The sequence below is a fragment of the Somniosus microcephalus genome, chromosome 4 (genome assembly GCF_052327205.1).
Source record: "Somniosus microcephalus isolate GS21.2 chromosome 4, FLI_Smic_1.0, whole genome shotgun sequence".
Classification (NCBI taxonomy): Eukaryota; Metazoa; Chordata; class Chondrichthyes; order Squaliformes; family Somniosidae; genus Somniosus; species Somniosus microcephalus.
Window position 1 is genome coordinate 290,913,225 of NC_140990.1, and position 19,193 is coordinate 290,932,417.

The 19,193-nt window shown below is 42.7% G+C and overlaps 1 protein-coding gene across 2 annotated transcripts in view; it reads left to right on the forward strand.

The window, feature by feature from the left end:
* The window catches only part of thsd7ba (thrombospondin, type I, domain containing 7Ba), a 1,218,118-nt gene that overhangs the window by 320,573 nt on the left and 878,352 nt on the right, over nt 1–19,193 (forward strand). The window lies entirely within an intron of this gene.

Sequence of the window (19,193 nt, forward strand, 5' to 3'; positions counted from 1 at the left end):
CTTGGGAGGTATTTGGAAAACAGTCACATTCCTATGACCCTTTTTCTTCCCGTATTATTTTCTTTTTATTAAGTCTTTTTATCTAATAGTCAAACATTAATATAACAATTGTCTTTTGGATTAGATAATAAATTGTCCTGAGGCTGTGAAAGACACTATAAAAATGCAAATTCAATCTTTCTTTATTCATACTTTGTAAACTGAAAATTACAATCGTATGTTAATATAATGCAGAATAACTCATAATTAAGGCCAGCATAAAAAACATTCTCCCGCTTGTGGATACATAGGAAAATGTTGCTTAAAATTTGCTGTGCAGGGGAACAACAGCCCCTTAATTCACTTCCTATGTTGGTCAGCCCCTTCTCAGTTGCTGCAAGAACTCTAACTTAGCAGCAATGGACTACACATAGCCTGGAAAGTGGAGTTTTTCATTAATATTAAATGTCAATATTAGTAGCTAGCTATGAAACAGCCAATATTTGTTATTTAGCAAAATATCAATGCAGTTGTAATTCTTCCATCTGTTTTTAGGCTGTGCTTAGTTTTTGAAAGTGCCTTGGAAATTTGCGCATGAAGTGTTAAATACTACAAAGCAACACACACCTATATTTTAAAAATAACATTCATTTTGGCATACAGGGAGATTAGGAAAGCCTACGATGGAGCTATTGGCTGTGACATCCATTTACAATAGATACATCAGCTGATGCTCTACCGGTATATCATTTTGGACTATTTTCTAAGGAATGGTGCACTGGAGACCTAACCAACTATACCACAGAGTAATATAATGTCAGACACATGTTTATGGTTCTTCAACAGACTTTCCAATGTTGTTGCTATGCTGGCAGCAGAAATGCCCAGCACAGGCCAGGCAGCCATATAATTGGTGACAAGTCATTGTCACCAATGACTGCTTTTTGCAATTGGATCAAGAGACTTAGAGGTCTGAGGGAAATTTCCATGCTGTTGCAGGGGTAATAGTATACAAAATCGTTGCTGCATTATGTTTGGGCTGATATAGATTTGGTTAAAGAAGGTTTGGTTGCCAGTTTTTAAAAAAATCTTAATTTAGACATTGGTGATCATAGCTAGATAAACACCTTGTAAAAATTCAAAGAACAGAATATTAGCAGTGGGATCCCTTCATCCTAATGTACAGCTGCATCATTCTTAAAATCTGTTCAAAAGCATTCTATGATATTTTGAAAGTAAATAGGATACTTTTGAGTGCTAATTATGTTTGAAAGATTATGTTATGTGTATTAACTACCAGTTGTAACATGAATCAATAACTTTGCTCAAAATAATTGGAAAGAATATCATTTGAAATGAATGTGTATTGCAGACAATAAGCTGCACTCATTTGCTTAATGTACAGGCTTTCAGGTTTGCTTTCCCACGCCCGCCCCCACCCCCCTGAGATGTTCAACTGTAGAAGTAATTTTGGTGCGTGTGCATGTTTGTAAATGATATTAAATACTACACTTGTGGTTTTTGGGAGATAGCAGCAGCCATCTTGCATTTGTCAGCTATCTAATTCCCAGCAACAAAGAAGGTGGAGGGGGAAAAGCTTTTGACTGTGAGATTAATTTACTTCAGTCTAGCATTCTCTTTCCAGCCCCCAAATTTTCACACTATCTTTTCTCTCTCATTTCAGTTCTGTCTCCTGGTACCATCTCTTTCTGTCATTCCATTAAAGTACTTTATAAATTGCTTCTTTTTATCTTAACAACCGGTGCAAATCAGATATACCTGTTTTCAGATTAATCCTGGAACATGGCCAGATTTGAAGATCCTGCACTTTGAGGGGCAGTTCAGAGAATGATTCGGAAGTGGAAGTCATTTTTTAGATTGAGGTCTTTTTCTTTAAGACATTTAAACCTATAACAAAAGTATTTTTGGTGTTTCAGAAGCCAGAGGCTGAACTTAAAAAAAAAAAAAAAAAAAAAAATTGGTGACTAAGCACATAGGCCCAGAAATTAGGATCGGGAGCTTGCCACGCGTGCAAGCCCCCGATGTGCACTCACCCTGCGCGCCGACATCTGAAGCCCGGGCCTGCTCACATTTCCTTTCACAGGCCCGGTTCCGATGTCGGCGCGCAGTGCTTACCTGATCCAGCGGCGTAGTTAGTGCGATGTGCCGGCTGGGATCAGGTGAGCACTGTGCAGCCAATCAGGGGAGGGGAAACTTCATTCATGAGTTTGAGAGTAAGAACTGTCAAACTCATGAAAAGTATGGGCTGCCAAAACACTACTTAAACTTTAAATAGCATTTTAAAAAACATCCCACTGATTATATTAACTATAAATAAGTTTTTAAAAATGTTTTAAACAATTAATCAATTTTTTGAAAAAAAATTTTTTTTTTTAAATAGGGTCTAAAACTAAACTTACCTTACTGTAAATTCTTTAAAAATAATAAACCTGTGGAAAAAAAATTTCTACATTGTACTAAAAGCCCACTTACCTGTAAAACTAAGTACTCACGTCTGGTTTTTCCACGCGTAAAAACCGGAGGCCTTTACACTCGGGCAACTCTGGGGGGAAAAAAAAGGAATTTCACTGTGCACGCGCTGCCTGTGCAGTCGCACGCGTTCTGCCTCTTAACCCCTTGGGTCAGAGGACAGGAAATGCCGGTTTTCAGCGCATGCGCTGTGCATGCTGAAAACCGGCAATTCCTCCGGTCACACGCGTGAGTACCCCGTCCGTACTCACGCGTTGTGCCCGGAATTACTGGGCCATAGTTGGAATTGCTCATGTCCTAGGCTGCATATATACTGCAACTTAGAGTGGTGTCACTTTGCATCACCAGTACAGTTGTAGTGTAAATGCAGCCTGAGAGTAGGCTCAGTGTATTAATGTGCCTTGTTTTGAAGCAAAGCTCAACAGAGCAAAAAGGGGGAAAAATCAGAGAACAAGGCAACTAGTTCACGCTGGTGCACTGCTTAATGGCTGTTTGCAGATTAGCAAGTCTTATCTTGCAGAGTAGCATGGACAGAGGCCTGAAACAGATTATTGGTCAGCCCTTTTGGGCAGGAGATTCTAAAAATGGCCACCTTTTACAAAGATAGTGCGAGGAGAGAGAAAACATGCTTGGGTGGGAAAGCAAACTCTGGTGCTTTATGCTTAGTTTAGCCTGAAGGTTCCAAGTAGCAGTCTTGTGATTGCATTAAGAATTTCCTTAGCCTGAATGAGTGATGTTAGTTGAAGAAATAGATTGAGGCTGATGAGTTGAAATAATGGGGTTGATTTTCGGTGCAGCATCCACGACAACTACCCGATCTATTTTCGTGGGCCTCATTTTAGTATTAATGCCAACATTAATCTCGCTCCCGATAGGCAGCTCGTCCATTGAGAGGATGGGAAATCTGACAGGATTGCCATTATTTAAAGGCAGCCCCACCTCTTAAAGGGGAGGGGCACTTTTCATATTGGTGGGGAACCCTCCTGAAGATGCACCATCATTTGCTCTCACACTTTAAAGCACCACCACAGAATTTGGCATCCTGTGTAATTTAGTTAGTGAGTTAGACGGGTCTACAATGGAATTGCCAAGCACAGGTGAACAAACATGGAAAGAATGGCCCAGGTAATAGCTTACTGGAGGAAAAGCTCATGCCCTAGCTCTGCTGAAGAGGACAAAATTGCAGACTTCAAGAACACAGCCTTTAAAATAAGGATCATTTCTGTCCATCACCAATTGCTGAATGCATTGGACTGTCTGGCAGGGAGCTTCCTCAGCATGTTGAAGATATGAAGGAGTCCATTACCAACTTATGTAGGGTTTTGGTGCATAGCAATGTAACTCTGCAATCATTCCATGGAGTGTGGGGTGTGCTCAATGGACGCTGCAGCTGGGCTTTCCGTGCAAGAGTCTCTGGCAGCGGTGATAGCATCTCGCAGGGATGCTCACATTGGGGATATGCAGGCTCAGGATCCACCAGCTCCTCCGTCTTGGAAAGGCTGGAAGGCCAAATGGGAGGGCTGAGATGCAGATCCATTATGTAGCAGTGGTGTAATGGGAATGGCGCACATCACCCTCTCACGTGATGATAACATGCCTGCTCCCCAGCCGCATTGCCACCCCTCTACCAATGCCTACGCTGGTGCCTGGAACCCAGCTGGGCCAGACTACCCTTCATTCACCAAGACGCTGCAGTTTGCAGCTAGGCCCAAGCTCCTAGAGGGTGCCCATTACAACCATCTCAAGAGCCCTTGACTGAGTCAATGCAGCCTTCCACCTCCCATGATGCAACCACTGGGGAAGCACCAGAATAACTAATAAGACAGGTTCTAGGGATTTCCACAAAATGATAATTAGTATTGAGAATTGTTAGGAGACTATGGAAATTATAACGCTTTTTGAAATCTTTGTGTATGGAGAGTGTTTCAGAAATAGCTGGTGACCCTGCAATCTTGTTGACATGAATCACACTATTGCGTTTTGGATGAATACAGTTCATTTGAGGGTTGAAGGATGGGGAGAGATGTTGGACATGGTTGTTGATGCAGGGGAACACTGATTTGTTCAGCCGACCCGCTTTTCAATGAGCTGTTACTGAAGAGCTGTGTTGGATACCTCCCACTTACTCAACCATCCTCTCTGTAATCAGTGTCATTTTCCTTATGCTGAAGATCCTTGTCCAATGGTGGCTCCATGTGTTGTCCCTGTTGCAGAGCAAAGTTATGTAACATATAGTAAACCACTATCATATGGACACTCTTTATGGGCTGTATTGCAGGAAGCTACCAGACCTCTCCAGGCAGTGGAATCACTGCTCGATGAGGGTTCTAGTTGAGGCACGGATCTGATTATGATGTAGTTTGGCCAGAGAGCGTGGGTTCCTGAGCGGAGTCATGAACCAAGTTTGCAGAGGCTAGCCTTTGATCCCAACCAGCCAGCTTCTCATTTGCCGTGCAGGGGTAAAGAGTGGCAGTATAAAGGATTGATACAAGATCAAAGCATCATGTCAGCGGCCAGGAAAGTGGGCAAAGACCTGCATGATGCACTTTTGGTGATCACACACCTGTTTCACGTTAATGTAGTGGAAGCCCTTGTGATTCATAGGATTACATAGGATATACGACACAGAAACAGGCCATTCAGCCCAACCAGTTCATGCTGGCATCTATGCTCCACACGAGCCTCCTCCTGTCTTTCCTCATCTAAATCTATCAGCCTAACCCTCTATTCCCTTTTCCCTCATATGCTTGTCTAGCCTCCCCTTAAATGCATCTATACTATTTGCTTCAACCACTCCCTGTGGTAGCGAGTTCCACATTCTCACCACTCTTTGGGTAAAGAAATTTCTTCTGAGTTCCCTATTGGATTTCTTGATGACTATCTTATATTGTTGGCCTCTAGTTATGCTCTTCCCCACAAGTGGAAACATTCTCTCTGTATCCACTCTATCAAAACTGACAACATTCCGGCAATAGTACTGAAGACTTGTGCTCCAGAACTAGCTGCGCCCCTAGCCAAGCTGTTCCAGTACAGCTACAACACTGGCATCTACCCGGCAATGTGGAAAATTGCCCAATTATGTCCTGTCTACAAAAAGTAGGACAAATCTGACCCGGCCAATTACCATCCCATCAGTCTACTCTCAATCATCAGCAAAGTGATGGAAGGTGTCATCGACAGTGCTATCAAGCGGCACTTACTCAGCAATAACCTGCTAACTGACGCCCAGTTTGGGTTCCGCCAGGGCCACTCAGCTCCTGACCTCATTACAGCCTTGGTCCAAACATGGACAAAAGAGCTGAACTCAAGAGGTGAGGTGAGAGTGACTGCCCTTGACATCAAGGCAGCATTTGATCGAGTGTGGCATCAAGGAGCCCTAGCAAAACTGAAGTCAATGGGAATCAAGGGGAAAACTCTCCATTGGTTGGAATCATACCTAGCACAAAGGAAGTTGGCTGTGGTTGTTGGAGGTCATTCATCTCAATCACATGACATCACTGCAGGAGTTCCTCAGGGCAGTGTCCTAGGCCCAACCATCTTCAGCTGTTTCATCAATGACCTTCCCTCCATCATAAGGTCAGAAGTGGGGATGTTCGCTGATGATTGCACACTGTTCAGCACCATTCGAGACTCGGCAGATACTGATGCAGTCCGTGTCCATATGCAGCAAGACCTGAACAACATTCAGACTTGGGCTGACAAGTGGCAAGTAACATTCGCACCACACAAGTGCCAGGCAATGACCATCTCCAACAAGCGAGACTCTAACCATCTCCCCTTGACATTCAATAGCATTACCATCGCTGAATCCCCCACTATCAACATCCTGGGGGTTACCATTGATCAGAAACTGAACTGGACCAGCCATATAAATACTGTGGCTACAAGAGCAGGCCAGAGGCTGGGAATTCTGCGGCGAGTGTCTCACCTCCTGACTCCCCAAAGCCTTTCCATCATCTACAAGGCACAAGTCAGGAGTGTGATGGAATACTCTCCACTTGCCTGGATGAGTGCAGCTCCAACAACACTCAAGAAGCTCGACACCATTCAGGATAAAGCAGCCCGCTTGATTGGCACTCCATCCACCACCTTCAACATTCACTCCCTCCACCACCGGTGCACTGTGGCTGCAGTGTGTACCATCTACAAGATGCACTGCAGCAACTCGCCAAAGCTCCTTCAACAGCACCTTCCAAACCCGCGACCTCTACCACTTAGAAGGACAAGGGCAGCAGACGCATGGGAACATCACCACCTACAAGTTCCCCTCCAAGCCACACACCATCCTGACTTGGATCTGTATCGCCGTTCCTTCACTGTCGCTGGGCCAAAATCCTGGAACTCCCTTCCTAACAGCATTGTGGGTGTACCTACACCATATGGACTGCAGCGATTCAAGAAGGCGGCTCACCACCATCTTCTCAAGGGCAATTAGGGATGGGCACTAAATGCAGGCCTAGCCAGCGACGCCCACATCCCATCAATGAATTAAAAAAAACCTTTCATGATTTTATAGACCTCTATTAGGTCACCCCTCAGCCTTCTCTTTTCAAGAGAAAAGAGAACCAGCTTATTCATCCTTTCCTGATAGGTATACCCTCGCATTTCTGGTACCATCCTTGTAAATCTTCTCTACACCCTCTCCAGTGCCTCTATGTCCTTTTTATAATATGGCAACCAGAACTGTACGCAGTACTCTAAGTGTGGTCTAACCAAGGTTCGATACAGGTTTAGCATAATTTCCCTACTTTTCAATTCTATACCTCTAGAAATAAACCCTAGTGCTTGGTGTGCTTTCTTTATGGCATTGCTAACCTGTGTCGCAATTTTTAGTGATTTGTGTATTTGTACTCCGAGATCCCTTTGTTCCTCTACCCTACCTAGACACGCACCCTCCAAGTGATAAGTGACCTCCCTATTCTTCCTACCAAAATGTAATACCTCGCATTTATCTGTGTTGAATTTCATTTGCCAATTATATGCCAATTCTGCAAGTTTATTAGGGGAAAAATTCGGTTGCTTTGCGCCTCCCCTTAGCGCCTTAAGAGGGCACTAATGGGGTGCAAAGCAACTAGTGCCCGGGCGCGGCGATGTTTGTGCCGCTTGCAAAATTGACCAGACATTTTGTGGTGGCGCTAAACACTACCACCACAATCTCCTGCGCCGGCAGATCTTGACATCAGTCGAGCGTGCAACGTCCCGGTAGCGCCCCAGACTGGATATTGAGTGCCGCCCCTTGCCTTTCCACCTGCTGCTAGCAACGACAGGTTGAGGGGAATGTTTTGCAGTCAGGAAGGGACTGGGGGAGCGCTATTTAAAGGCGACCGCTTCCTGCCGTTTTTTGTCTGCGACATTTTTGCACCACGCATTCTGAGAGAGAGAGAGAGAGAGACTTCTGGAGAGATTCAATGCTGTGTGAAGGAGTTATGGGTACTGAGCAGCACTTTGCAGGTTCATTTTGATTTGACATTCCTTGCATTGAATTAGAAGAGACTATGGGGGCTGTACTCTGTGCTCTTTCCCTGGGCCTCTCCATTGTTCTTTCCAGCAGATTTGATGTACAGGTCTCTCCAGGACGAGATTCAAGGCTGCAACGAGCAGAGTGTGGATGGAGAGCAAGATTGACCCTCCCCTTTAAGAACTGGCCGGCGCCATTGTGTCTGTTCCATTGCTAAATGACATCACATGAGCTTTGCCAATGCTCTGAGGTAGCACCTCGCTCCTCGGCGTTAGCGCCTTAAGAGAGGTGTGTAGCACCTGATTTAGCGCTCCAATCACCTCCAGAGGCGATAGAAACCAAGTTTGCAGTCGGAGGCGATAATTAGCGCCAGGCGCTAAACTTTGTGCCCGGCCGATAATTGCGCCCCAAATGGGGCGATACCAAATTTCTCCCCCTCAATGTCCTCCTGTAATTTGTTGCAGTCCTCCTCAGTATTGACTAAACCGCGCCCCCTCCCCCCCCAAATTTGGTGTCATCCACAAATTTAGAAATTATGTTTTTGATTCCAAAGTCTAAATCGTTAATGTAAATTGTGAACAGCAGTGGTCCCAGCACTGATCCTTGTGCCACTGTGAATAGCTACCCTTTACTCGTACTCTCTGCTTTCTGTCCTGAAGCCAGCCAGCAATCCATTCTGCTACTTGTCCCCTGACTCCACAATCTCTGACCTTGTTCATCAGTCTATTATGGGGTAGCTTATCGAAGGCCTTTTGAAATTATATCTACTGCATTAACATTGTCTACTCTTTCTGTTACTTCTTCAAAAAATTCAATAAGTTTGGTCAAGCAAGACTTTCTCTTTTGAAATCTATGCTGACTATTCATTATTATATTTTTGGTTTCTAGATGTTCTTCTATTCTCTCGTTTAGTAGGGATTCCATTATTTTTCCTACCACCGATGTTAAGCTGTCTGGTCTATAATTCCCTGGAAATGTTCCATCCCCCTTCTTAAATATCGGTGTTACATTAGCTATCTGCCAGTCCTCTAGCACCATACCTTTTCCTAACAAATTATTAAATATGCGTAGTAATGCCTCTGTCTCTTCCCTAGATTCTTTTCAAATGCATCCAGACCAAGGGTTTTATCCTCTGAGTTTGATTAGTTTATTTAATTTATCCCCTTTTTTATTTTAAATGCACTTATCTCATTACTAATCTCATCATCCAATGTCATGTCCACCTGTTCTATCTCCCTGGTAAATACTGAAGCGAAATAATTATTTAATATTTCTGCCATCTCTCTATCGTTGCCTATGATACTACCCTGTCGATCCTTTAATGGCCCTATTCCCAGCCCAACCTTCCTTTTTTTATTGATGTGCCTGTAAAATATTTTACTATTTTGTTTTATGTTCCTTGATAATTTAAGTTCATAGTTCCCCTTTGCCTCCCTAATTGTTTTTTTGACTTCTTTCCTAATCTTTTTGTATTCTCCCTTATCATGCACTCCCCTGCTGTCTATGTATTTAATGTATGCCTCTTTCCTTACCCTCAATTGTTCTCTTATGGCTTTATTCACAAAGGTACTAAGCTCGTCTGAAGGAGCCCGCAGTGCAACATGGGTGCAGTCACTGGGGGTGACCTGGACTTGGGGAAACCTTGAAATCTGAGCAAACCCCAGAGCCCTATTATGCTTCTTCCGGATGTGCATGAGGAATGTGATAAAATTGTTTTCTTTAGCGAATATGGCACCAGTCACCTGATTAAGGCAATCATGAACTGCAGACTTGGCTGATATCCCCTGCGGCAACCTGGACAGAGTCAGAGGCTAAGAAGTTGAGTCCTGCAGTGACCCTGACTGCAGCAGGCCATTCTATGCTAGCTCAGACAGTTTGTTACAGGTCTTGTTGCAGGAATTGACACAACTCTGTGACAAGCTCCCTAGAAAATTGAACTGCAGGTATGTTGTTCTGGACCTATAAACTCTGTTGGAGGGTATGAGCACTCCTACTCCTCCGATTTGTTCTCCCTGCAACTCTGTGTGGTCCTTCTCTTCCGTGAGCCAAAGTGGAATTGTTAGAAGGACATCCATGATGAAGAAAGTGCATTGCCAGAAGCTCCTCAAGAGTTGAGAACATTGTACAGGTTGAAATAGTCCTAAGTAGCCAAAAACTACCACCTAATCCAAGCAAAGTGTCTCCCAAAACTTCCAGCGTTTTACCCGAGAGCAACTAAGGGTCCCTTTAAATAGTATTGAAAATGGTATCTTCCCGCTATGGATGATTAGACTGGAATTGAGAATGGAGGTGGTTTAGTACATCAATTTGCTGGAACGCTGACTCACTCACCAAACTGGAATATAAATAGAGACCGAGATAAATTGCTTGAAAGAAGTAGGACACATGAAAGGTTTAAATATTTGACGTATTTTGCCCTCAGACTTTTACATCAAATTGTATGGCAAGCTTGATAGATATAGGACTTGTATAGTGTACAGGGTCCATAACACTAACTTTGCAGCGAGTAAATTATACCAGGAGTACTCGTTACTTGTTTTACCTACTAAGCCTTTTACAAATATACATTACTTTCATTTCAGCTGTTTAAATATGTATTTTTGTTGGAAATGTATTACGATATTGGATTTCTTACTGTAACCTTCTACCTGATTTTCATTATTTGTTTGCTTTTAATTCTTTGTTAGAGAGTGTGATTAACTGAATTTTGAATGTAGTCAGTGGGCAAATTAGAGCTATCTGCCAGTGTTCCCTATGAATGCAATCTGTCTTGATGACTATGTGTATGCACATGTAACAGTGGAATAGTTTTCATATTTCTATATGTGGACAGCTATACAATATGAAACAAACGTCTTGTTCCTTCCTCAGTCTCAGCAACACAATCCTATCCTCCATGCTGTTTATTTTACTTGTACTGTAATGTCAAAGAGCTACTTCATAGCTTTTGTATTTAGCTCCACTGATAATAGTCATTTGTGTTTGCCATTGGCAGCACTTCTGCCTCCAGCAATGCAACAAGAAACAACCTCTTAAAATGAGCCTCCATGCCCCCTGAGGTACTGGAGCTGCCTCATTCGTTACGGCACTGCAATTGAGGCAGGGTGTACAGCAGTGGTATTGTAAAAAAAAAATGTAACCTAAGATATTGATTATTTGCACATGTAAGAATTCTATGAATTGCTGTTGGTGTTCTCGCACCTTGTTACCTTTGATACTAGTATCCAAAATGTGTGTGTATATTTGTGATATTGTATAAGCTGGAAAATTTCCATATCTAATACAATTTATTGATAATTCTCCTACAAACTTATGCTAAAGTGGCAGATGCATAGGGCTAGATTTTACCAGCCCTGAGGAGGCGGGTTTGGAGGCAGGACTGCTGGCAAAATCAAAAAGAATGGGAGCAGGTCCCGAAGGCACTCCCAACCTGCCTCCAAACAATCTTCCTGGGAGTCGGGTCCCTGATTTGAGCAGGGGCCCGACTCCTAGCGGCGGGAAGAGGATTATAGCCACTTAACTGCCTGTTAACAGGTAGTTAAGAGGCTTTATCCCATTTTGAGACTTTTGCTGCGGGCTTCCCGACATCGGGGAACCCTGCCAGGGCACGTGAGGTGTGCTGTGGGTGTGTTGTATGTTTGTGTATAGATGACAGCTGCAGAAGTGGTGTGAAGGATCCAATGGGACACTGGTGAGTATCAAAGGTAAGGAGAATTTGGGAAAGCCATTTTTAATGTGTTTGGATTTTTCTGTCGGTGACAAGCTTTGAAGTGTTTGTGTGAGCTCACCTCATTGGGAGAAGTGACAGATCGCTTCTGTAACCTCACCTGCAGCTGCCTATCCTAAGGAGAGAGTCATTGGAGAGCTTGGGTGCAAGGGTACACCTTTGTACAGTGATTGTCAGTGTTTGACAGCACCTCAATACTGTCAAACACTGACAAATCATCTGTCAAAAATAAATGGTACATGTCCCTTTAAGAAAACCAGCAGATGAAGCATCATCAACCGGCTTTCCCTTAATTTGCCAGCAAGCCCACAGGGCGGGCTTAACAAGGCCAATCAGGGGAAAATAGCATCTGTGCGTCGGGCATCGCTGGGGGTGGGACTAGAACCTGGAAGGCAGCAGTCCCGCCCCCAACTCATCTCAGCAGGTAAAATCCAGCCCATAATATCTGCACTTACACATTTTCCTAATACTTATCGCTCAATCAACATCACTAAAAACAGATTATTTGATCATTTTTGCTGTTTGTGCGAGCTTGCTGTGTGTAAATTGGCTGCTGCACTTTCTACGTTATAACAGTGACTACACTTCAAAAAGTACTTCATTGGCTGCAAAGCGCTTTGGGACATCCGGTGATCGTGACAGGCACTATATAAATGCAAGTCTTCTTTCTTTTCTATTAAATAGCTTATCAATTGTTACTGACAGTGCCAATTTTACAATAAGCTGTGCTATGAATTTGTACATAAAGACAAGCAAGTCATTGAAATAATTTTAAATATTAAGATTACCACCAAAATAATATCTTGGTATAATTGATAATACTTATGAAGCACTATGATACTGTACAACTTCTTTCAGCTTTGCTTATAGAAGTGTCCCATATAGCTTGCAGTATTTCTTATATAAGGATAAACATGAAAGATTCTGACATCTTCAATATTATCCGGTCAGCTTCACCGACAGTTATTGACAGTGATGAACTGGTCGGTAGAAATTGATAAAAGACGAAATAAAGGATTGCAAATAATCAGCTTCAAAGGTTCTAAATTAATCTGTGATTATGTGCTGGTAATAATTTTTAATATAAGGTTAAAACATGATGCAAATTGCAACATATCAGTGTCTTAAATTAACAAAACAGTTTAGCCCAAAATTCCAATGGCGCGCTGCATCACTGGAAGTGAGGTGGAGTGGGACTGAACTCGCTGGCAATTGCTGAGTCAGATGATTAGCATAATCAGGAATGTGCAGGCTGTGTAAATCCAGCTTACAACACCTCTTGTCATTTCCATTTCCCCTCTGCTCCTGTTCTGCTTCCATTGTAAGGGCATATATGGAATATCTAGAGTGATCACCATTGTTAAGGCAGGAGGGTGGGAAGCAAAATATTTCCTTGCCTGAAACTGCTGAAAGGCAGTTTTCAGAATCTTTCCTGAGCAGAACAGTTGAGAGAAAAAGAATCTAATCACTCTAGTCAAAGCTGCTATTTCAAAGTTCCACGTCTTGGTTTGACAAGTCATGCAGGCAACTTACTCGCCCCTCCGTATATCTGTAATCTCCTCTAGCCCTACAACCCTCCAGGATTTGTGTGTTCCTCCAATTCTGGCCTCTTGAGCATCCCCGATTTTAAACGCCCCGCCATTGGTGGCCATGCCTTCAGCTACCAAGTCCCAAAGCTCCGGAATTCTTTCCCTAAACCTCTCCACCTCTCTACCTCTCTTTCTTCCTTTAAGGTGCTCATTAAAACCTACCTCTTCTGCTATAATAGCTCCTTATGTGGCTCAGTGTCAAATTTTGTTTGATAATACTCCTGTGAAGCGCCTTGGGACGTTTTACTACATTAAAGGCGCTATATAAATACAAGTTGCTGTTGTTGCTGCTGCTGCTGCCACCGCCGCTAGATTGGTATATTTAGAAAATATTTTAATAATCAAATGATTTGGTTTTGTGTGGGATTCTTATTTCTAATAGTTTTCCTGATGAGTACCTCTTTGTATCAGTCTATATGAGTAAATTGGCATGGTTAACTGAACAGGTTCTTTAAGCCAAGCAGATTTTTTTTCCTTCTCTACAGATATATTTAAAGTGCATTCTACACATTTAATGGTTGCTATACCCAAATAATTTATATAGCTAGATCTATTTGCGCCAAAATGCAAGATGTCAGTACTCGTTGTGGAAACTACATGGGTAAGTGCTGAGGTGAGAACCCAGTCCTGACATACAAGCAATAAAATGTTAGCACAAAGCAATTTGACAAGTGCCCTTTTGGTGACCCCACTCAAGAAGCCCAGCACCACATCGTGATTGTTAACCACCTACTATATAGCTCTTGCCATTAACACACTAGAGGGTGGCTTTGCAATTTCAACACTTCTTGGTAACCTTTTATGCGACCTTCTTCATGCTTTTGAAAAAATCTTTGCGCCAGTTAAGGATTTAATTTTTATATAATACATTGTGAAGATCAGAACATGTATTTCTAAATTCCTTCATTGATATAAATACCTACACTATTTTGTAAGCTGGGCCTGTGGATTAAATATGTGAAAGTGTGTTTTGAAAACTCAATTTTTCTAAATAGCCTTGTAAAATGTTCTGAAATGTTCTAAATTATATCATAATAAATTTTGAAACTGATTCTTGGCTTTATCAGAACAAGGTAAATTGGGGAAGAACATTTAGGGTTGCTGCTTGTTATCGGGAAATCAGAATTTTGATGGGTAGCACCAGGAGTTTAATGATTACAAATTTTCAATTTAAATGCTTGAGCACAATTTTGTGTTTACATATTCACCAAGCATCTGGATGGCTGCCGCTGCATGCACCATTTCAGTGGGACCGAGCTGTTAACCACCCAGCCTCTGGCCCAAACTTACTACAGACACAGGCTTGCAAACAACATTAACCCTGCCCTTGTACTGCACTTCGTGCCAATTCAGAGTTCTTGCAGCCTTTTGAGCAGACAGGCATCTGCACTTCAAAAACAGTTCTCTTGCCAAACTTTTTCTTGATTGTTTGGTCCAGTTGTACCTCCTTCTTGACCTTCCTATATTTATTTTTTTTCTGTTTAGACCTGAAAATCTTCCTCCATTTTGTTTTTGTTAGCTTGTAGGCCTTATTCTGATATAAATATTATCAAACAGAGAAGTAAACACATTGGCCCAGAATTTGCTGGGAAAATAACACGAGTTTAATGTGCACGCCATTACTGGTGTGTAAATAAACCCGCAATTTGCGAATCACCACAAATTACTGGACGATTTGCGCTGCTGTTAGCCTCATGAAAACAGGAGCTCATCGTCAACCTCCCCAAGAGTTTCCAGAAATTATTGCATTTGCGCAGTTAAAATGAATGAAACGTGTTGAAGAAAATTAGGGCTGGTACTTCATGTCGTAAGGACCCTTTTAACGATGAGATTTCTGTTCCTGCAATGCCATTCAATATCTCCAGCCCCGAAAGGGAACAATTGAAACCTTGGAGACTCATTCCTGCAGGTAATAAATCATTCTTAGAGGTTTTTAAAATTAAAATATTTTATTTTTAAAACTTTTTCTTAGTTTTGCTTTCTGTCTTTTTTTCTTAAGCCAATCTTTCTTTCCATTGCATTATTTCTCTTTCTGTATCTAATATGACAAATTCACCATATTTCCTTCTCCATCATTCCTCTGTTTCTTTCTCTAGCCTTAAATCCCATTGGTTAATGAGATAGACTGTTGGTCACTAAGATCCCAGATTCCCCATTGACCTCACCATTCTCAGCTCGAACTTCCAGCAATTTGTGGCAAAACACATTTCAAGCTGAAGGGTGAGGGAAAACATGTAATGGGGCATGCTGCGAGATGCCCTGCTCCAGCAAATTCTGGGCCATTGAAAGAATCTGAGCAGAGGCATTCGAAATTGACAGATTCATGTACAGGAAACTTTGGTTTATCCGGAGGTTGTATGGCCGGAAACCTTGATCTAACGGCAGAAATCAGCAGCCGTTTTGTTAGGTTTTTTTTCTTTTTTTTTCCTTCTCCTAGCATTTTTTTAAACAGTCAGTCTCTGGAAAGCCTCTCTGAAGCTGTTGCTAAGCAACAGAGACGCTTCCAAGGTACGGGCCGACTGTTTACAAGCTGTTGCTAAGCAACAGTGTTTGTTGTCAGATATGGAGATGAAAACCTCCGTATCCTTCAACATTAGCACTGGTCTGTCCGGAAGTTTTCATAGATCGGCATCACGCCAGTCCCGTCGGTGCCGGATATCGCGAAGTTTCCTGTACTACCTGTTCAAATTTAATTCTCCTAATGCAAAAATGGATGAATTTTGCGCCAGTATATTAGAATTTTTGGCTTCAGTCCGGCAGGTACTCAGCTTTGCTTTGGAATCTAATTTAAAGATCAGGCTGACTTGGTGGATCAGTGCACTGCACAATGCATAGAATTCCTCTCATGGGAAGTCCACTTTTTTAATGTGCTATTGAAGCCAGTGCAGAGTGAATGTTAGATGTTTCCCTCTAGTTGGTTTAAGCATGACTTCGGTAAAGGATCAGGTCACCTACCTAACCTTTTGCTCAGATTCTGGTATACAATCATGAAAGAAAACTGGACAGCTTAAATATAAAAATGGGAAAGACTGATTGATTTATTTTTAAAAATATGATATACAGTCTTTCTAAACTAATCTATGTTAAAAGGTTTAACTCATTAAAGATATTGAGGACACACAATAAGTTTGTTAATATGAAAGCAGCAGTGGGATTTAGAAGAAGAAAACACTATGCCATATTCCTGGTGCCCTAATTTGGGGATTGTCATGAGAAAGATGATCTTATGACTGTGCTGCTTCAATTTTTGTGTGTGGGTTTAGCACTAATGCCTGTAATGAATAGCAATCCTAGAGTAATTGTAATGACAAAGAAGACAGGAACATGGGGTCAATTACATGGATTTTCAGGGAGAAGATATTAGAATACTTTAATGACTTCTAATCAATATGCCATCTCAGGAAGTATAAACTTTGAATCTGGCCTAATCCAATGTTACAATAGCCAATCCTGAGACCCAAATACATACACATGCCAAATGCAACAGCGTGATACTGATAACTATTGACTTGATGAGGTAACTATTGACTTGATCTATGTAACAATTTTAGGCTTTTACCTTGGATATTCTCTTGGATACAGTAGTGCTAGTTATTCCTGTAAATCATCTGAGTGTCTTACACTTATGGATGTGCGTGTACTGCCCAATATCTAACTATATGATAGCATAACTCAGGGGTGTAAAACCAGTACCATCTTGTGATCTGAACTGGATATTTGAGTGTTTCATGCATATCTCTGCCATCTTTTCAAAGATGGACCAAGAAAACTTTTGGTAATACAGGGCCAGATGCAAATCATGATGCTGCTTTATTTCACATCAAGTGAAATACAGAGCAACTGTTATGATTGGACTCACTTAGTTCAACCAATACAACATGTGTTCATATAATAGAAAATTATTAACACGCTATGCTTCCCCATTTCACTGGATCATTGTTCTTGTCATCTTGCTTTACTTAAGGAAAGTAAATTTGAACTACCCTCCTGAAGCGTTTGCAACCATCTTCAGCCAGAAGTGCCGAGTGGATGATCCATATCGGCCTCCTCCTGAGGTTCCCGCCACCACAGAAGCCAGTCTTCAGCCTTTTCGATTCACTCCACGTGATATCAAGAAATGGCTGAGCACACTGGATATTGCAAAGGCTGTGGGCCCCGACAACATCCCGGCTGTCGTGCTGAAGACGTGCTCCAGAACTAGCCGCACCTCTAGCCAAACTGTTCCAGTACAGATATAACATTGGCATCTATCCGACAATTTGGAAAACTGCCCAGGTTTGTCCTGTCCACAAAAAGCAGGACAAATCCAATCTGGCCAATTACTGCCCCATCAGTCTATTCTCAATCATCAGCAAAGTGATGGAAGGTGCTGTTGACAGTGCTATCAAGCAGCACTTACTCACCAATAACCTGCTCACTGATGCCCAGTTTGGGTTCCGCCAAGACCACTCGGCTCCAGACCTCATTACAGCCTTGGTCCAAACATGGACAAAGAAGCTGAATTCCAGAGTTGAGGTGAGAGTGACTGTCCTTGACATCAAGGCAGTATTTGACCAAATATGGCATCAAGGAGCCCAGTAAAACTGAAGTCAATGGGAATCGGGGGGGGGGGGGAATTCTCCACTGGTTAGAGTCATACCTAGCACACAGGAAGATGGTTGTGGTGGCTGGAGGTCAATCATCACAGCCCCAGGACATTGCTGCAGGAGTTCCTCAGGGCAGTGTCCTATGCCCAACCATCTTCAATGAACTTCCCTCCATCATAAGGTCATAAGTGGGGATGTTTGCTGATGACTGCACGGTGTTCAGTGCCATTCGCAACTTCTCAGATAATGAAGCAGTCCATGCCCGCATGCAGCAAGACCTGGACGACATTCAGGCTTGGGCTGATAAGTGGCAGGCAATGACTATCTCCAAAAAGAGAGCATCTAACCACCACCCCTTGACATTCAACAACATTACCATTGCCGAATCCCCCACCATCAATATCGTGGGGGGGTCACCATTGACCAGAAACTTAACTGGGCCAGCCACATAAATACTGTGGCAACAAGAGCAGGTCAGAGGCTGGGTATTCTGCAGTGAGTGTCTCACCTCCTGACTCCCCGAAAGACTTTCCACTATCTACAAGGCACAAGTCAGGAGTGTGAGGGAATACCCTCCACTTGCCTGGGTGAGTGCAGCTCCAACAACACTCAAGAAGCTCGACACCATCCAAGACAAAGCAGCCTGCTTGATTGGCACCCCATTCACCACCTTAAACATTCACTCCCTCCACCACCGGCGTACCGTGGCTGCAGTGTGTACCATCTATAAGATGCACTGCAGCAACTCGCCAAGGCTTCTTTGGCAGCACCTCCCAAACCCGCGACCTCTACCACCTAGGAGGACCTGCACACGGACTGCAGTGGTTCAAGAAGGTGGCCTACCACCAGCTTCTCAAGGGCAACTAGGGATGGGCAATAAATGCTGGCCTTGCCAGCGGTGCCCACATCCCAGGAACCAATATTTTAAAAAACTTCGAGCCTACTGAACCTAACAAATGTTTTCCTTTGTAAATTTCTGTTTAGAAACCTGTCATTGAGTGTTATAGTCTCCTTTTATTTCAAGGTTCACAAGCTGATGGGATGGCCTGGGACCAGGAACCTCCCGACACAATGGGTGCGAGGCATTTGTGGATAACAAGACAGGCAAACAAATGACTTATTGTTTACCGGCTATGGGGAAACAATTTTGACGCTTACCTTTACCACCATTTTTCTCAGTGCCTTTTTTTACACTTATGTGAATACACATAATTTTAATTGCAACCCTTAAATGTATTTTTTTTCAAAATCCTTCCTGTGGAGCAAAACAAAAGATCAAAAATTCGGAACGATAACAAACTCGGGCGTTTCTGAAAAAAGTGCTTTGAAAACAAGTACCTGTTGGCTGTAGACTGGGTTACAAA